The sequence below is a fragment of the Hippopotamus amphibius genome, chromosome X, assembly GCF_030028045.1.
Source record: "Hippopotamus amphibius kiboko isolate mHipAmp2 chromosome X, mHipAmp2.hap2, whole genome shotgun sequence".
NCBI lineage: Eukaryota > Metazoa > Chordata > Mammalia > Artiodactyla > Hippopotamidae > Hippopotamus > Hippopotamus amphibius.
The window spans coordinates 75,290,653-75,310,906 of record NC_080203.1 but is presented as its reverse complement, the minus strand read 5'-3'; the positions used below and the strand labels follow the sequence as shown (position 1 = coordinate 75,310,906).

The 20,254-nt window shown below is 40.7% G+C and overlaps 1 pseudogene; it reads right to left on the bottom strand.

Moving 5' to 3' along the window:
• Positions 1 to 10,621: 10,621 nt before the first annotated feature.
• LOC130841486 (arginase-2, mitochondrial-like) lies at positions 10,622 to 13,000 on the bottom strand (annotated as a pseudogene).
• Positions 13,001 to 20,254: the final 7,254 nt, after the last annotated feature.

Sequence of the window (20,254 nt, the reverse complement as noted above, 5' to 3'; positions counted from 1 at the left end):
GGCAATTCCTATCAAAATTACAATGGCTTTTGTCATGGAAATAAAAGAAATAATCCTAAAATTTGTGTGGAGCTACAAAGACTCCAAATATCTAAAACAATCTTTAGAAAAAAAGAACACAATGCTCTGACTTCCAACTACATTACAAAGCTATAACAATCAAAAGATTATTCTATTGGCATAAAAACAGACACATAGATCAATGGAACAGAAATAAACCCATGCATATATGGTCCATTAATTTACGACAAAGGAGTCAAGAATACACAATGGGTGAAGGAGAGTCTCTTCAATAAATGGTGTTGGGAAAACCCGACAGCCACACACAAAATGAAACTGGACCATTACACTATACACAAAAAAAAAAAAAAACTCAAAATGGATTAATTACTTGAATATAGGACATGAAACCATAGAGCTCCTGGAAGGAAACACAAGTGGTAAGCTCCTTGACATCAGTCTTGGCAAAGATTTCTTTGGATTTGACACCAAAAGCAAAGGCAATAAAAGCCAAAATAAACAAATAGGACTACATCCAACTAAAAAGCTTCTGCATGCAAAGGAAACCATCAATAAGATGAAAAGGCAACCTATTGAATGGGAGAAAATATTTGCAAATTATATATCTGAAAAGGGGTTAATATCCAAAATATATAAAGAACATATACAACTCAACATAAAAATAACAATTAAAAAATGGACAGAGGATCTGAATGGACATTTTCCCAAAGAAGACATACAGAAGGCCAACAGATACATGAAAAGATGATCAACATCGCTAATCATCAGGGAATTGCAAATCAAAATCACAATGAGATATCACCACACACCTGTTAGAATGAATATTATCAAAAGGACAAGAAATAACAGGTGTTGGCGAGGACATGGAGAAAGGAGAACCCTGGTCCTCTGTTGGTAGAAATGTAAATTGGTGCATCCACTATTGAAAAACATATGGAGTTTCCTTAAAACACTGAAAATAGAACTGCTAAATGATCTAATAATTCCCCTCCTGGATATTTACATGAAGGAAATGAAAACACTGAAATGAAAAGATATATGCACCCCCATGTTCATTGCAGTGTTATTTACAAGAGCCAAGATATGGAAACAACCTAAGTGCCCATTGGTAGATGAATAGATAAAGAAAATGTGGTGCATATATACACAATGGAACATTACTCAGCCATAGGAAAAATTAAATCATGCCATTAGCAACAAAATGGATAGAATTTAAGGGCATCATCTAAGTGAAATGTCAGACAGGCAAAGACAAGTACCACAAGATCGCACTTATATAAAGAAAAAAAAAGAAAAACAGAAACCGAAAAAAAAAAAAAGAAAGAAACAAAAGAAAAGAAAACCAAGCTCATATATACAGAATACAGATAGGTGGGGAAGGTAGAGTAAGTTGAAAATTTCAACACCTGTGAGTGGGAGCGTGAATTGGCGCACCCGTTATTGACAGCTGTGTGGCAGGATCATTGGATGTTAAGTGTACATACACTGCTACTCCAGTTTCCTTATCCAAGTACCTGTTCTACAGCAGTGCATGAACTGTGAAGAAAATGGCATGCCCAAGAGTGATGATTACATCACTATTGGTAAAATTAAAAATAACTACAACCAACCAAAGTATCCATCAGTAGGGCAAGAGTTTAACAAATTATGGCTTATAGAAACTATAGAATACTGTGTAGCTGCTAGAAAATGTGACTTGCAGTTGTGACTGCCTGTAAGTCGATGCAGCACTGTGGCTGTTTCTACAAGTGCAGAGTTCAGCAAGGGAAGGTGACAGTAGGATGGTGTATTGGTCAGACTGCTAAAACGAAGGAAAGACTGAGAAAGTGTGCCAGACGAAGGAAACATGAACACTAGGTGCAACTTGGTGTCCTGGACTGAATTTTGGAACAGAAATAGGACTAGCAGAAAAACTGGGGATATTCAAGCAAAGTCTGTAGTTTAGTTAATAATAGTGTACCAATGTTAGTTTCTCAGTTTTGGTAAATGTACCTTAGTTATATAAGAGGGAACATCAGAGGAAGCTAGGCAAAATGTATGTGGGAACTCTCTGTACTATCTTTGAAACTTTTCCATAAATATAAAATTATTTCTTAATAGGAACTTCAAGAAATAATGAGATAGCTATCTCTATATTGGCATAACAAAGTCCCCCACACCTATGTTTAAGTTAAAAAAGCCAATTGCCACATGGAGTATGTGGCATGGTTCCACTTATGTATATAACAAGACACATAAACCAAAAGATTGGGTTTCTATAGGTTTGAATATATGTATTAAAATATGTTGACGAAAGTCTCGAAGGAAATACACCAAACTGGTAATTGTGCTTACTGTTGGCTAGAGGGCTAATGATGGAGTGGGTGGTCAATGGAGGGCTATTATTTCCCCTACACTTTTTGAATTGTTTTCAGTGAGAATGCACACAGGGAACATTTGCATAAATAAGACAACTTTGAAAGCAGATGAGAAAAAAATAGGGGCTAGTCACATTACTATTGGTGCCCCTAAAATGTCAAGCGCCTGCCCCCTCCCCCCCATACACACCCAACCTTCCCTTCTTGGAGGAGTTTCTGAGAATTCAGCTTGTCCATCCTGGCATTCACCAGAGGTTTATTGAGAGCCTACTCTGTCCTGGGGGCCTTCATGTACACAATCACATTCAACTTGCACAAAATCCCTGTGACTCTCGTGGATAGGAGGGACCAGTTGTACCCCCTCCACTGCAGCATCCCTCTGCTTGCATATACACCTCTAGTGTGACTAACTCACTATCTCATGAAGCTGTGGGCTGGCTGGACAGATGAGAAGGGTTTCTTTATATTTATCCTATCCTTGGTGTGGGGATCTGGTTAACCTCACTCACAGTCCTTTCCCCTGACCTTGTCTCCAGAAATAACTTCTGGAGATAAGCTGAGTCCCTTAGAGCTTTTTTCCACTGCAGATTTTATTGTCTCAGCCCCAAGACCTGTTATAGTTTGAAGACCTGGTCCCTGCTCTACCCTCCCACACTTTCATACTTGACCACGTCCTCCCTTCAGTTCTAACTTTCAGTCCCATGGGGAAAAAAATGCAGTTCCAGACACACCCAAGCTGTCCTGCCTCGGGGCCTTGCACTTACTTCTATCCTTTGGGCCCACTACATCTTCATGCTCCTTCACACATATCCCCCAGGTCTCTGATGACACCTCACCACCAGGAATCCCTATCTCTTTTCCCCAACCACCCTCACTCCATGCTTGTTAGGTGTCTTTCACAGCATACTGAACTGTTACTGCTGATTGGTTTACTTCCACGACTTCCTCCAATACCCACTTCCCACTGTCATCTCTTGGACAGAATCTGTGTGTCTTGTTCATCCTCCTATCCCCAACACCAGGACAATTAACATAAGTTAATGTATGTGGAATAAATAAGTTAACAAGCATTTTGTGGTTTTCTACAGGCTTTTATTTCCCCCTACATACTTAGGTATACAAGTGAACCCAGGGAAGTGACAGATGGACATAAATACAAAACTAAGCCCACTAGCCTTTTCCTTTTTTCCCCCAGGAAGCATTCAAGGAATAGTCAATTTCAGTCCTGTGCAAGAAGTTATCAATCATCAATAAGTTTGTAGTTTCTCAATGTCTTTTAAAACCCAGCAAACCTCCTAACCCTTAATATTACAGAGACAACAATTAATTTTTTTGGACTGATTCCATTCATTAACCTACATTGTAAACTTAACCCAACAGTCTATTAAAATGCTACAAAACATTGTTACAGCATCTAAGGTGGTAACAACTGAGCTGGTTGGGTGGAAAGCTAAATCACCAAGTAGCAATTGTAAAACTGGGTAAAAATACAGCAGGCAGCATGTTCCCCCTCACCCCACCCCCTCCATTTCTTATAAATCAGCATCCCAGTGCCATTTGTCCTGGTCTCTCTTAACACCCCACTACAAACATAAAATGACAGATTTTCTTCACAGATTTCTAGTAGGGGCCCTGGTGCTGGCCATGGATCTGCTATTCATGCTTTTGCTGGCACTTTTACTTATACTAGGCATGTCTCCAGCACCAGCATTGGCTCCACAGGCTCCCCCAAACATCTTCTTCTCACTCATTTTATGTGCACCCACATTTCGGCCCTCGCTTACAGTTTAACTAGCTTTATTGTAGATAACCACTCCTGTACTCCAGGCACTTTTGCTTCACAAAAAAGCTTTCCTGGTGAGGGCCTCCAGCTTTGCAAAGGTGAAGTGCTACTACCCAGGATGGACCTACTGCATCTGCAGCACCGCCTAGACATCCTCCTCAGGAGTATGTGTAGTCTTCATGAAGGTCACTGTCAGAATAGTCACCAGCAGCGCTGTTTACATCTTACCTTGGTGTCATTTCCTCATTGATCAAGGCAGCTTGAGTACATACATAGGTCTGTATGCCCTTTTTGATTGGCACCTTCATTTGGTCCTCAACCAGGAGGAGAAGTATCAACTCAGCTGCCTTCTGGTCCAGAGAGTCCAGTGGAGCATGCTCCAGGCAAAGTGAGGCCTGGGAAGTACTGGGCCATCACTGGAGCTGTGGGACTTCCTTTCGGGATTACTGTGGGCAGGTGAGTAGTTGGCAGGTACTGCGGAGGAGGTGTCCTGAGCCACCTGGTGAGTACTCAGTGCTTTCTTTGTGATGATAAAATAAAGACTGTTACAAGAGACAAGAAAGGACACTACATAACGATCAATCGAGGGATCAATCCAAGAAGAAGATATAACAGTTGTAAATATGTATGCACCCAACATAGGAACACCTCAATATATAAGGCAAATGCTAACAGCCATAAAAGGGGAAGTCAACCATAACACAGTAATATTGGGGGACTTTAACATCCCACTTATACCAATGGACAGATCATCCAGACAGAAGATAAATAAGGAAACACAAGCCTTAAATGACGCACTAGACCAGATAGACTTAATTGATATCTGTAGGACAGTCCATCCAAAAGCAGCAGAATACACTGTCTTCTCAAATGTACATAGAACAATCTCCAGGGTAGATTACATCTTGGGCCAAAAATCAAGCCTCGGTAAATTTAAGAAAATTGAAATCATATCAAGCGTCTTTTCCAACCTCAATGCTATGAGATTAGAAATCAACTACAGGGGGAAAAAACTGTAAAAAAAAAAAAAAGCCACAAACACATGGAGGCTAAACAACATGATACTAAGCAACCAATGGATCACTGAAGAAATCAAAGAGGAAATCAAAAAATACCTAGAGACAAATGACAATGAAAACACGGCAATCCAAAACCTATGAGACACAGCAAAAGCAGTTCTAAGAAGGAAGTTTGCAGCAATACAATCCTACCTCAAGAAACAAGAAAAATCTCAAATAAACAACCTAACCTTACACCTAAAGCAACTAGAGGAAGAAGAACAAACAAAACCCAAAGTTAGTAGAAGGAAAGAAATCATAAAGATAGAGCAGAAATAGATGAAATAGAGATGAAGAAAACAATAGCAAAGATCAATGCAACTAAAAGCTGGTTCTTTGAGAAGATAAACAAAATTGATAAACCATTATCCAGACTCAACAAGAAAAAAAGGGACAGGACTCAAGTCAACTAAAATTAGAAATGAAAAAGGAGAAGTAACAGCGGACACCACAGAAATGCAAGGGGTCATAAGAGACTACTACAAGCAACCATACGCCAAAAAAATGGACAACCTGGAAGCAATGGACAAATTCTTAGAAAGGTACAACCTTCCGAGACTGAACCAGGAAGAAATAGGAAATATGAACAGACCATTCACAGCTACTGAAATTGAAACTGTGATTAAAAATCTTCCAACAACAAAAGTCCAGGACCAGATGGCTTCACAGGCAAATTTTATCATACGTTTAAAGAAGAGTTAACAGTACTCTTTTGAAACTCTTGCAAAAAAAATGCAGAGTGAGGAATACCCTCAAGCTCATTCTACAAGGCCACCACCACCCTGATACCAAAACCAGAAAAAGATATCGCAAAAAGAAAAAGAAAAAAGAAAACTACTGGCCACTATCACTGATGAATATAGGGGCAAAAAACCTCAACAAACTACTAGCAAACCAAATCCAACAACACATTAAAAAGATCATACACCATGGTCAAGTGGGATTTATCCCAGGGATGCAAGGATTTTTCAATATCCACAAATCAATCAGTGTGATACACCACATCAGCAAACTGAAGAATAAACACCATATGATCATCTCAACAGATGCAGAAAAAGCTTTTGACAAAATTCAACACCCACTTATGATAAAAACTTTCCAGAAGGTGGGCCTAGAGGGAACCAACCTCAACATGATAAAGGCCATATACAACAAGACCACAGCAAACATCATTCTCAATGGTGAAAAGCTGAAAGCATTTCCTCTAAGATCAGGAACAAGACAAGGATGTCCACGCTCACCACTTTTATTCAACATAGTTTTGGAATTCCTAGCCACGGCAATCAGAGAAGAAAAAGAAATAAAAGCAATCCAGATTGGAAAAGAAGAAGTAAAACTGTCACTGCTTACAGATGACATGCTACTACACATAGAAAACCCTAAAGATGCTACCAGAAAACTGCAAGAGCTCATCAATTGAATTCAATAAAGTTGCAGGATACAAAATTAATACACAGAAATCTCTTGCATACCTATACACTAACAACAAAAGATCAGAAAGAGAAATTAAGGAAACAATCCCATTTACCATTGCGACAAAAAGGATAAAATACCTGGGATGACAAAAGATGGCCACAAAATAGAAGGACGTGGAGTACATCTCTCTCCACAGATGCATCATGAATACATCAAAAGGTGCAATAATTCCCACAGAAAACTGGCTGAACACTAGTAGAAGACCTTGGACACCAGAAAGGACTGCAAAGATCCCGACATAACTGGTTAGGACAGAGGGGGATAAAGAAAAGGAGAAAGAGGAGGAGAAGAAAGGAAAGGGACGGGTCCTACACCATGGGGCGGGGGGAGCTGAAACAGAGAAGAGAGTGCTGAATTCGGGGAAACCCCCTCTCCAATGGGGAATTTGATTGGGTCAGAAGGGAGGCATTTGGGACTGTCCAAAGAGGGTGAAGCGGCCGATCTGTGGCAGATGGGAAAGAGTGAGAAACACACGGAGGGTCCATACCACGGCCCTGTGTGTCCCGGACTAAGACATGGGTTCACAGCAGTACAGGAGGTCTGGGAGCTGGAACGTGGGAAACGGAGAACTGGTTCAGGGTGAGAAACACTGTTGGCTGTGGGGAGACGGACTGAGGGGACAGGAGGGAAGAAATCTGCAGTGGAGAATGCCTACCTCAGAAAGCTGGGTGTCCATGGTGGCGATGTGCTGCTGCTGAGTCACAAGCAGGGGGGAGGAGCCACTGTTGTAGCCTCTCGTTTGGTGCCTGCGATGAACAAAGGGAGGCCCCCTCTGCGCCTGGCTGTCACAGTTGACAAGGGCGGGGGGCTGACCTGGTGTGCCTGCTGCCAAGAGCCAGAAGAAGTCTGCAGAGCAGGGCATCTCTGAAGACATTCTGCTTATACCCAAGCCCACCAGCTTCCCTCTGCAATTGGCACTGCCACTGCCACCAGCGCTCCTGCAACCCAGGCAGGGCGCTACTGCTGGGTCACATGCAGGGGAAGGAGCCACTGTTGTACCTTCTCTCCCCCCACACACTGGCACCTACAGATGAACAATAAAGGAAGCTCTGCTGGTCACAGAGTAATACAAAAAGCCCCCGAGGGCTGCCCCTCAGGCGTCTTGCACCAGGCACCAGTAAAGAACCACACTAAGGCCAGATTTCCTATACCCGTGGCCGCCAGCATCACTGCGCATTTGGCGTCACCCCTGGGGCTCCTGCAATCGAAGCAGGGTGCTACTGTTGAGTCACACGCAGGGAGAGGAGCCACTATCAAAGCCTCTCTCTCCCCACACACCTGTGTCTGCAGATGAACAATAAAGGAAACCCTCCCTGAGGCAGACCCAAAGAGCTCCAAGGCAGCCTCAGGACCAGACACTGGTGGTTAGACCACATGCAGAAGCAGGGACAAAACCAAAGCTGAACACCAGGGACAGGGGGACTAAGGAAGGGGTTCTAAAATCTTTCCATCAGATATACATGCTGCAGGCCAAATCCCCGTGATCAGCTAGGCAGAACCTATGCCTTTGGAATACCTGAGTAGACAATGAATGTTCCCACAAATGAAAACGGTCTAGCTCTGGCAGCTGTGGACTGTGGGAGCAAGCACACACAGGAATTGGGCCAGGTCAGAGCCTAAGTGGATACCACAGGACCCACAGCAGGTCCAGAGTCCAACCCAGAGGCAGAGGAGGGTCTCTTGGGGAGGCGAAGGTGGCCTGGGACTCAAGGTGTGTACAAGGACACTTACAGCTGAGACCCCAAGGAAACAGAATTAGTACTATTAATTCTATTGATCTGATCCATTCTGTTGTCAGTTCTAGCTCTTTTTTTTTTTTAAATTAGTGTCTCAGTCCTAAGGGATCTTAACATTTTATAACATATTTATTATTCTATTTTTCGTTTTATTTTTATTTTTAACTTTTTTATATATTTCTATTTGTAGTGCTGAGTTTATCTCCTCTATCTTCTTTTCTTCTTTATCTTTAATACATTTCTATTTTATTTTTTTCCTTTTATTTTTATATTTCCAGTCATACTATGCTCTTCTGTTGCTCTGTTTTATCCATTTTTATTTTATCTTATTATACATTTAATCAATATTATTGGTCTGCTCTGTTTCCTTCCTTTATTCTCCAGATGACACACTGCTTTGGGATTTCTTATCAGGTTGTGTCTTTATCTTAGTTCTAATTATAATTGTTTGATTTTGTTTTGGGGATCTGCAGCCTGTCTGGTTGTTCTCTTGCTCTTTGTTATACTTGCTCCCTCTTCCTATTTGGTCCCTGTTATATTTGGCCCTCCTTTTCACAAGTTCCCTAGTTTGTTTGTTTGTTTTTTGTTTCTTTGTTTGTTTTGTTGTGTTTTATTTTGAATTTTTGTTGGTTTTCTCTTTAACTGTCTGATTGCATTCTGGGGTTCTTCTGTCAGGTTGTTTTAGTGCTTTATGTTCTGTTGGGTTCTGTTTTTGTTTCCCTTGTGCATGTACGTGTTTCCTTGATTCAGGATTTGTTTATTCAACTTAACCTTTTACCATTAGTTTGGGGCTTGGATAGTCTTTTTTAATTCCCTTTATTGCCAGGATGAGCGACCTCTGGAGTCTGGATTCCTCGACCAGAAGTCAAGTCGGAGGTTCTGGGGAGGGAGCACCGAGTCCAGGACACTAGACCACTAGAGAATCCTCAGCCACAGGGAAGATCAGCCACAGAGAACTCTCACGGAGGCCCCTACCAGAGTCTAAGACCCAGCTTAACCCAACTGCCTGCAACTGCCAGTGCTGGATACCTCACACCGAACTACAAACAAGACAGGAACACAAACCCACCCATCAGTACACAGATAACCTAAAGCCATACTAAGCTCACAGATACCCTAAAACGCACCACCTGACATGGCCCTGCTCATCAGAGGGAAAAGACTCAGATCCACTCACCAGACAGCAGGCACCAGACCCTCCCATCAGGAAGCCTACTGAAGACACTGGACCAACCCCACCACAGGGGGCAGAGAACAGAAACAAGAGGAATTACTACTAGGCAGCATAGGGAAAGGAGACAGCAAATACTATACATTAGACAAAATGAGAAAACAGAGAAACACCTTGCAGGCAAAGGAGCAAGATAAAACCCCACAAGACCAAACAAATGAAGAAGCAATTGGCAAATTGCCTGAAAAAGAATTCAGAGTAATGATAGTAAAGATGATGCAAAATCTCAGAAACTAAATAGAGAAAATACAAGAAACATTTAATAAGGACCTAGAGGAACTAAAGAGCAAAGAAACAGTAATGAACAACACAATAACTGAAATTAAAACTACTCTAGATGGTATAAACAGCAGAATAACTGAGACAGAAGAATAACTGAGTAAGTGAGCTGGAAGATAGAATGGTGGAAATAACTGGCACAGAGCAGGAAAAAGAAAAAAGAGTAAAAAGAATGGAAGACACTCTCAAAGACCACAGTGACAACATTAAGCGCACCAACATTTGAATCATAGGCATCCCAGAAGAAGATGAAGAAAAAAAGAAAGGGTCTGAGAAAATATTTGAAGAGGTTATAGTGGAAAACTTCCCCAACATGGGAAAGGAAATAGTAAAACAAGTCCAAGAAGCACAGAGAGTCCCATGCAGAATAAACCCAAGGAGAAACACACCGAGGCACATTTTTTTTTACCAAGGTAATAAATGCTGTTTATGACCTCTTTAACGTTTACATAGTGCTCCAACATATTAATACCCTGTGAGCTTCAAAAAACCAAATACACTTACAGTGGTGTAATCGGTCACCAAAATGAAGGGGAAGGAAACTTTACAATTGTGAGAATGCACAGATATTCTCATTAAGGCAGTGTTGACTCAGACGATCATTCAGTATCTGTCACCACTAATGCCTCACAACTCTAGAAAGCCCGTTGTGCCAAACACATCTCAGCACACAGTATTTCCTAAATTCTTACACGTTCTTCACTTTCCGATTCATCTGGTGAACTGGGGGTAGGAAGTTGGTCGTAGACGATGTGCCCTCCCTCCCTTGTCTGCCCAAAACTTGAAGCAATCACATCCACTGCTAGGCTGGCTGTAGCCATGGCCTCTTCCTCTGATGTGGCCAACTGAGGATTGACTTCAACAAGATCCAGTGCTGAGAGCAACCCTGTACTGTGTATTGCCTCAGTAATATACATGCCTTCTCAATAGGTCAGTCCCCCTACAACAGGGGTTCCTGTGGCTGGAGCCAGTGTAGGGTCAAATGCATCAATATCAAAACTCGGATATTCTGGCCTTTGCTTGCCAATCAGCAGATCGAATGTCTGTTCCATGACCTTCTGGATACCAAGTCGATCTATGTCTCTCATGGAAAAGTACTGGATATCATAGTTCTTTAAAATAAAATGTTCAGAAGGGTCCACGTCTCTTAGTCCAATATATACGATATTTGGGGAAGAGATACAAGGTTTGATCCAGGAAAATCCTGGGAGCTGTGGTACCTTGTCCTGTAGTTCTCTGAGGAGAAATGAAACTGGCTGTCTGTGGAGATTTCCAGATGAAGTGGTGAGGGGTGTATTGATGTCAGCATGAGCATCAACCCAGATCACACAAAGGTCTGGGCAGTGCCAGGCGTGGCCACTAATGGTACCGATTGCCAGGCTGTGGTCTCTTCCCACTGTGACACAGCTGTAGCCACCTGACACGGCTCGACTAACCACCTCCACTAGTTCCTGGTTGGCAAGGCCCACTGAGTGAGGATTCACTATCAAGTTGCTATAGAGATCATCTTTAGGAACTGGAGTAAAACTCAAATCTCCGAAGTCTTTAAGGTAGCAGCCCAAATCAGAGAGCCTTTTCATCAAGCCAGCTTCTCTTATAGCAGCCGAACCATATTCCACTCCTTTCCTTTTCAATTTCCTTTCCAGTTAATGCCCTTTCTGAGAATGGATGGACTCTGGAGCCTTAAATCCTCGGTCGCTCATCTTTAACCTCTCCTCCCTCCCCGAGGCACGTATTAATCACACTAACAAAAATTAAACACAAAGAATAAATATTAAAAGCAGCAAGAGTAAAGCAACAAATACCATATAAGGGAAAACCCATAAGGATAACAGCTGACCTTTCTGCAGAAACTCTGCGGGCCAGAAGGGAGTGGCAGGATATACTTAAAGTCTTGAAAGAGAAAAACCTACAGCCAAGAATACTCTACCCAGCAAGAATCACATTCAGATTTGACAGAGAAATCAAAAGCTTTACAGACAAGCAAAAGGTAAGAGAATTCAGAACCACCAAACCAGCCTTACAAAAATTGCTAAAGGAACTTCTCTAGGCAGGAGACACAAGAGAAGGAAAAAACCTACAAAAACAAAGCCCAAACAAATAAGAAAATGGTAATAGGAGCATACATGTCAATAACTACCTTAAATGTAAGTGGATTAAATGCTCCAACCAAAAGACACAAACTGGCAGAATGCATACAAAAACAAGACCCTTATATATGCTGTCTACAAGAAAGCCACTTCAGCCCTAGGAACACATACAGATTGAAAGAAAGGGGATGGAAAAAGATATGCCATGCAAATGGAAGTCAAAAGAAAGCTGGAGTAGCAATACTCATATCAGACAAATTAGACTTTAAAGTAAGGACTATTACAAGAGACAAGGAAGGACAGTACATAATGATCAAGGGATCAATCCAAGAAGAAGACAGAGCAATTGTAAATATCTATGCACCCAGCATAGGAGCCCCTTGATACATAAGGCAAATGCTAACAGCCATAAAAGGGGAAATTGACAGTAGCAGAATAGTAGTAGGAGACTTTAACACCCCACTTATGCCAATGGACAGATCATCCAAACAGAAAATAAACAAGGAAACACAAGCTTTAAATGACATATTAGACCACATGGACTTAATTGATATTTATAGGACATTCCACCCAAAAACTACACCATACACTTTCTTCTCAAGTGCACACGGAACATTCTCCAGGACAGATCACATCTTGGGTCACAAATCAAGCCTCGGTAAATTCAAGAAAATTGAGGTCATATCAAGCATCTTCTCCGACCACAATGCCGTAAGACTAGATATTAATTACAAGAAAAAAACTAAAATATACAAACACATGGAGGCTAAACAATACTCTATTAAACAGCCAAGAAATCACTGAAGAAATCAAAGAGGAAATCAAAACATACCTAGAAACAAATGACAATGAAAACACAACGACCCAAAACCTATGTGATGCAGCAAAAGCAGTTGTAAGAGGGAAGTTTATAGCAATACAGTCCTACCTCAAGAAACAAGAGAAATCTCGAGTAAAGAACCTAACCATGCACCTAAAACAATTAGAGAAAGAAGAACAACAAAACCCCAAAGTGAGCAGAAGGAAGGAAATCATAAAGATCAGATGAGAAATAAATGAGAAAGAAATGAAGGAAACAATAGCAAAGATCAATAAAACTAAAAGCTGGTTCTTTGAGAAGATAAACAAAGTTGATAAACCATTAGCCAGACTCATCAGGAAAAAAAGGGAGAAGACGCACATCAACAGAATTAGAAATGAAAAAGGAGAACTAACAATCAACACTGCAGAAATACAAAAGATCATGAGAGCCTACTACAAGCAACTATATGCTTGGTATAAATTGGATAACCTGGAAGAAATGGATAAATTCTTAGAAAACTACAATCTTCCAAGACTGAACCAGGAAGAAAGAGAAGATATGAGCAGACCAATCACAAGCACTGAAATTGAGACTGTGATTAAAAATCTCGCAACAAACAAAAGCCCAGGGCCAGATAGCTTCACAGGAGAATTCTACCAAACATTTTAATTGAGAGAAGAGCTAACACCTATCCTTCTCAAACTATTCCAAAATAGAGTAGAAGGAGGAACACTCCCAAACACATTCTACGGGGCCACCATCACCCTGATACCAAAACCAGACAAAGATGTCCCCCAAAAAGAAAAGTACAGGCCAATATCACTGATGAATATAGATGCAAAAATCCTCAACAAAATACTAGAAAACAGAATCCAATAGCACATTAAAAAGATCATACACCATGATCAAGTGGGGTTTATCCCTGGAATGCAAGGATTCTTCAATATATGCAAGTCAATCAATGTGATACATCCTAATAACAAATTGAAGGATGAAAACCATATGATCATCTCAATAGATGCAGGAAAAGCTTTTGAGAAATTTCAACATCCATTTATGTCAAAAATGCTCCAGAAAGTGGTCATAGAAGGAAATTACCTCAACATAATAAAAGCCATATATGACAAACCAACAGCCAACATCATTCTAAATGGCGAAAAACTGCAAGCATTCCCTCTAAGAACAGGAACAAGACAAGGGTGCCCACTCTCACCACTATTATTCCACCTACTTTTGGAAGTTTTAGCCACAGCAATCAGAGAAGAAAACAAAGTAAGAGGAATCCAAACTGTAAAGGAAGAAGTAAAATTGTCACTCTTTGCAGATGACATGATATCCATAGAAAACCCTAAAGAAGCTACCAGAACACTGCTGGCACTAATCGACGAATTTAGTAAAGTAGCAGGATACAACATTAATGCACAGAACTCTCTTGCATTCCTATACACTAACAACAAAAGAGCAGAAAGAGAAATGAAGGAAACACTCCCATTTACCATTGCAACAAAAATAATAAAATACCTAGGAATGAAGGTGCCTAAGGAGGCAAAAGACCGGCATGCAGAAAACTATGACACTGATGAAAGAAATCAAAGATGATACAGACAACTGGAGGGACATACCATGTTCCTGGATTGGAAGAATCAAGATTGTGAAAATGGCTATACTACCCAAAGCAATTTACAGATTCAACGCAATCCCTATCAAGTTACCCATGGCATTTTTCACAGAACTAGAGCAGGAAATTTTACGATTTGCATGGAAATGCAAAGGACCCCGAATGGTCGAAGCAATCTTGAGAAGCAAAGATGGAGCTGGAGGAATCAGGCTCCCTGACTTCAAACTATACTACGAGGCTACAGTGATCAGGACAGCATGGTACTGGAACAAAAATAGAAAGGAAGATCAATGGAACAGAATAGAGAGCCCAGAGATAAACCCATGCACATATGGGCACCTTATCTTTGACAAAAGAGGCAAGAATATACAATGGTAAAAAGACAACCTCTTCAATAAGTGGTGCTGGGAACACTGGACAGCTACATGTAAAAGAAAGAAATTAGAACACTTCCTAACACCATACACAAAAATAAACTCAAAATGGATTAAAGAGCTAAATGTAAGGCCAGACACTATAAAACTCTTAGAGGAAAACAGGCAGAACACTCTATGACATAAATCAAAGGAAGATCCTTTTTGACCCACCTCCTAGAATAATGGAAATAAAATAAACAAATGGGACCTAATGAAACTTAAAAGCTTTTGCAGAGCAAAAGAAACCATAAACGAGGCAAGAAGACAACCCTCAGAATGGGAGAGAATATTTGCTAACGAAGCAACTGACAAAGCAACTGATAACCTCCAAAATATATAAGCAGCTCATGCAGCTTAATACCAAAAGAGCAAATGACCCAATCCAAAAATGGCTAATACCAAAAAAAGCAAATAACCCAATCCAAAAAAGACCTAAACAGACATTTCTCCATAGAAGACATGCAGATGGCCAACAAACACATGAAAAGATGTTCAACACCACTAATCATTAGAGAAATGCAAGTCAAAGCCGCAATGAGGTATCACCTCACACTGGTCAGAATGGCCATCATCAAAACATCCTTTTTTCTTTCTCTTCCTCTGACTCAATGATTTCAGATGAACCGTCTTCACGCTCACTGATTCTTTTTTCTCTCTACTCAAGAAGAACTGCTCTCATGAAATTTTCAGTTCAATTATTGTGTTTTTCACCTCCAGAATTTCTGCTTGGTTCCTTTTTATACTTTCTATTTTTATTGATAGTCTCATTTTGTTCAGGTGTCCTTTCCATGATATTGTTTAGTTGTCTATGTGTGTTTTCTTTTAGCTCTTTGAGTATCTTTATTCTGGTCATTTAAAATTCTTTCTCTGGCAGCTTATGGATCTGAGTTTCATTAGGATTGGTTTCTGGAGCTTTATTTTGTCCCTTTGATTGGGCCATGTTTGTCTCTTCCTTTGTATGCCTTGTAACCTTTTGCTGGAATTTGGGCATTTTGAAAAAACAACCACCTCTCCCAATCTTTGCATACTGACTTTGTACATGGGAAGGCCATCAGCAATCAGCTCAGCTGGGGGCTCTAGGACCTCCCAAACCTTTTCTGATCTCCTGCTCCCCCTGGAGTCTGCCTGTTGAATTGCAGCTCTAATATGCTGCTAGTCTCTGTTTTCAGCAGCTTCCAAATTCTAGCACCAGTCCCCTCTGTGCTCTGAGTCAGGCAAGACAGAAACCAGTCCCTCAGGAAGCCCCTGAACAAGCCAGACATTGGGTGCACAGTCCACTCTTTTGTTTCCCCTCCTCTCATACTGGAGCCCCTAGATGGGGCATTTCCTCCTTCTTTCTCCATGCTATGCAGCATAAGAGGAGGAGGCCAAGCAGGTCACCAAACACAGCAAATCTTCTTATCACTTTCTCTGGAATCCCTTCTTGGTTTTACAGTGGCCTGAGTGCTGTAGCTTCTGAACTAGTGTCTAGAGTCCTCACAGAGTTATTCTGATCCATCCATACATTGTTGTTAACTCAATATCTCTGTGGAGGGAGGAGAGCCTGCAGCTTCCTATCCTGCCACCTTCATGAAGTCACTCCCATGACGCAGTTTTTAACAAGTGATGTTGGAATAACTGGATCTCTTCCTAACACCATACATGAGGAAAAATTCCAAATGGATCAGAATTTAGAATGTAAAATTCAAAACCATTTCAGTACTGCAAAAAAGTTTCCTCTACACACTGAGAATGAGGAAAATCCTCCTAACTATGAATGAAAATCCAGAAGAAATGAGGCAAAATATTAATAAATTTGGCTGCCTAAACATAAAATGCTTTTTCATGGCAAAATTTTCTTTAAAATACCATAAACCCAGTAAAAAAAAAAAAAGATGCATAACAACTGGGAAAAATATTTTCAACTTCTATCAGAGGAAAAAGGGCAAGCATTTTAGTATATCTGTAAGATACAAAGAGCTTTTTTGAAAAGAAGAAAAGGCCAAAGACTCTATAGAAATTGGACCCCAAATATCAATTAATGGTACAGAAGAAAAAAGAAAAAGGGAATGGGTTTTAACCATACGAAAAAGACATGCAATCTTGTTCACATGATTAAGCGAAACACAAGTTAAAACATACACTGATATACCATTTATCACCATTTGTCAGATTGGCAAAATTCAAAAGTCTGGCAACAGTACTGGTGAAACTCTGAGAAAATTGGCACTCTCATACACTGATGGAGAAAAGGCAATAGGTACACCCTTTATGAAGGAGAATTTGGCAGTGATGAGCAAGATTATATGTGTTTTCACCCTTTCTTCAGCAATAGTATATCTCAGGATCGATCTCAAAGACATATTGATAAAAGCTGCTAACGATGATGTCACAAGTCTATTCACTGCAGCTGTATTTGTAACAGCAAGAGTAGGTACAACCAAAGTGTCCATCAATAGAAGATTAGTTGACTAAATTATGGCATATCCACACAATGGTGTACTCAATGGTGTAGCTGTTGAAAGGAGTGAGAAATGTCTCTATAGAGCACTATGGAGTGATCTCAAGGATATTGTTTTTTCAGCTTTACTGAGGTATAATTTGTATGCCAAACCTGCATGCACTAACATATACAATTTGATGAGTTTGGACAAGTGCGTGCATCCATGCTACTGTCTCCACAATCAAGGTGATAAGCCTATCCATCACCTCCAAAAGATTCCTCATGTCCCTTTGGCATTTTGTTTGGGTTTGTTTTGATTTTGCTTTCTTGTGATAAGAAAACTTAACATGAGATTTATCCTCTTAAATTTTAAGTGCACAATACCTCTTATATGAAGTATCAAAAATAGTCAAGCTTATAGAAGCAGAGAATAGAATGGTGGTTTCCAGGGGATAGGAGAAGGGGGCTATGGAGAGTTGTTGTTTAATGGATATAAAGTTACAGCTGTACAACATGAGTATATTCTAGAGATCCACTGTATAACATGGTGCCTATACTTAACAATGAAGGACATATTTTTAAGTGAAAAAAGGCAAGGTGGAGAAGCTTGTGTAGATTATGCAGCCTTCATCTGAGAAGGAGGAGAGAGTGTAATGAATGTCTGTCTCTTGATGAGAGACACAGATCCCATGGCGAGGGAACACCAGTTGCCCCGTTCCTTTAACCGTTGAGAAATCTATTAACAACATCCCTGAATGAGTCTTGCTTATTCTGTCCTTTACCTGACAAGGCACGTTTGCCCATTAACAATTTTGACAATTCATTTTGCTTAATGTTTGTTCTAGATCATTCCATTTAAAAAAAATCAATAACGAATACTTTCCTCTCACTTTAGGCTGCTCTTGGTCAGAAACCAGTGGTAGCAGCCCTTTAAAGCCCTGCAGTGTTAGCGTGACCTACTTTGGAAGAGGTGCCTTTCTGGGCAAGATCTGAAAGCAGTGGAGTGCTGGAGGAGACTCTTACTGGAACATAAGAGGCGACTATCACATTGCCAGGAATTTTGTGAGCCAGCTGTTAAACACAGCTGTTATTAAAACTAAATTGTATAAAGTAACAATTACATTACATACATTATGTTGAAAACGAACATAATACATGATCAAAAGTCATCGATCCCTAATTATTTTCTTACATTTTATTATTATCTATGCTCTTGAGATTATGTGTATTTATTGTAACTGAATGATGGAAATGCATCTCTTCCCAAATCTGCATCGAACCTAGTGGCAGGGTAGGAATAGAGATGCAGATGTAGAGAACGGACTTGAGGACACCGAGGGGAGGGGAAGCTGGGACGTAGTGAGAGAGTAGCATTGACATATACACACTACCAAGTGTAAAATAGATGGTTAGTGGGAAGCTACTCCAGAGCACAGGGAGATCAGCTTGATGCTTTGTGAAGACCTAAAGGGGTGGGATAGGGAGGTTGGGAGGGAGGCTCAAGAAGGAGGGGATATGGCCATATATGTATACATGTGGTTGATTCACTTTGTTGTACAGCAGAAACTGACACAATACTGTAAAGCAATTATATTCCAATAAAGATTAAAAAAAGAAAGAAAAGGGACATCACGTTGGTTGCCTGAAATCAGCAAATGCTACAATGCAGGGCAATTCTTCCAGCCCTCCTCCTCCCCCACAGAGCCTGTTGTTAAACATTTACCTGCATAGCACTGGTTGAGACTGATCTATTCTGCAGATGCTCTGGTGTGGTGGATATCCTCAGATCCAACCAATGCTGTTATATAACATACCAGAGTCAAGAGCTAACTCACACTGTTATGTAAAGTGATATTTTAAACCTGTGAACTAGAGTAGTGACCAAAGGATAGTTCACAAAAGATGTTTGATGTCTAACATTTATAACAATGTCCTGAGATGCCCCTATTATGCCATTAAGAGACTTTTTAAAAAGGTATAGCTCAACACGTGTGGGTGTGTGGTAGGGGTGGGTGGGCAGGATCATGAACATCAGCAGCAGACTGAGAAACAAGTGCAGGTAAGATCTGATCAATTACTACAGATTGTTACCTTGAGTACTAAATAAAGGGATGATTTTTGTAAGACCCTTCTGACTGGGTGTCTGCCGCTTCAAGTTTTGATCCTGTCACTCGACACCTTGTAAAAAAGTAAATTCATTAGCTAATTTAGGGCAAGGCAAAGAGAAGGGAGTCTGCCCCCCATCTTTGGCTAAAAATTTCCCTTCAAACACTTGTGCAAGTTACTTTTACTCTTTGAGCGCATTTCCTCATACGTGAAAGGGTGATAATAATGCTTAGCTTACAGAGCTGCTGTGAGGTTATATGTGCTTAGTGTACAGTGGACACAGAATAACCAAATGATAATGATTCTTCCTTGTATTTCCTGGGTCCTTCAAAAGTAGGCCCCAGGTCTAACTCATCTCCCCTCTTTGATTCTTCTTGTCCTGATTGGCTTCAGTTTTCCCCCACTGTAAAATACGTATTGGACTAGAATCAAACTGGCACTCCATTGGCCGAAGTTGGCCTGCTTGGATGTTTTGTTTGGCCCACGTAAAGGGATTAAAGAGGAAACCAGAGCCAACATTTGAAAATTGAGATATTTTACACAGAAATCTAGAATTTCATCTTCTCTTGAAAAATCAGGAGATGTGGCAACAATGAGTCCACATTCCTGCATGGCAACAATTGGCTAGAGCCAAGTGACAGCTGCCCCCACCCCATCTGGCCTGTTCTACTCATTTGTATAATCTGCTTGATCCTGCAGACATCTCAATTTGTGGCCCTCTGGACAACTCAAAGCAGCCTATGCCAGGCAAGGGGTAGGCACTTACTTGCTGAATGAATAAATCCCTACCCCTTTTTCTCTTCCATTTTCTTATCTAGCCATGGTAAGACATCTCAGTTATTGAGTAAAAAGATTCTCC